The 344-nt window shown below is 38.4% G+C and overlaps 1 long non-coding RNA gene across 2 annotated transcripts in view; it reads right to left on the bottom strand.

The window, feature by feature from the left end:
* Positions 1-344, bottom strand: part of LOC116087098 — an 8,426-nt gene continuing 8,082 nt past the window's right edge. For both annotated transcript variants that reach the window (XR_004117251.1, XR_004117250.1), the window contains one exon: positions 1-226. This is a non-coding gene — a long non-coding RNA (uncharacterized LOC116087098). The remainder of the gene's footprint in view (positions 227-344) is intronic.

Here is a 344-nt window from a genome sequence, read left to right as displayed (position 1 = left end):
TTTTTAGAATAGTAAGAGAGAACTGCTTGAAGAAAATAGAAAGAGCAGTTTGGAGATCTCCTCTTCTTTTGGATACAATTATTTCTTGGGTCTGTTGTCTGTGTCCTTTCTGGGATGAATAGGTGTTCACATCTTCTCAGAAAAAGTCACAAAACTCCTCTGCAAGGGAAGAAATCAGCTTTATTCTTATCTTCACAGCTGATCACCAACATCTGGCACACAATAGCTATTCAATGAGAAGATAACAAGTCAGTGAAAGGATACATGAATTAATATATTCCCATTTCAATCTCCTCTTTCTCCCTCCCCCTCTTTCTCTCTCTTTCTCTCTCTCTCTCTCTCTC

Source organism: Mastomys coucha, unplaced genomic scaffold (assembly GCF_008632895.1).
Source record: "Mastomys coucha isolate ucsf_1 unplaced genomic scaffold, UCSF_Mcou_1 pScaffold13, whole genome shotgun sequence".
Classification (NCBI taxonomy): Eukaryota; Metazoa; Chordata; class Mammalia; order Rodentia; family Muridae; genus Mastomys; species Mastomys coucha.
Note: the sequence above shows the minus strand (reverse complement) of the source record. Positions and strands in the feature narration are given on the sequence as shown.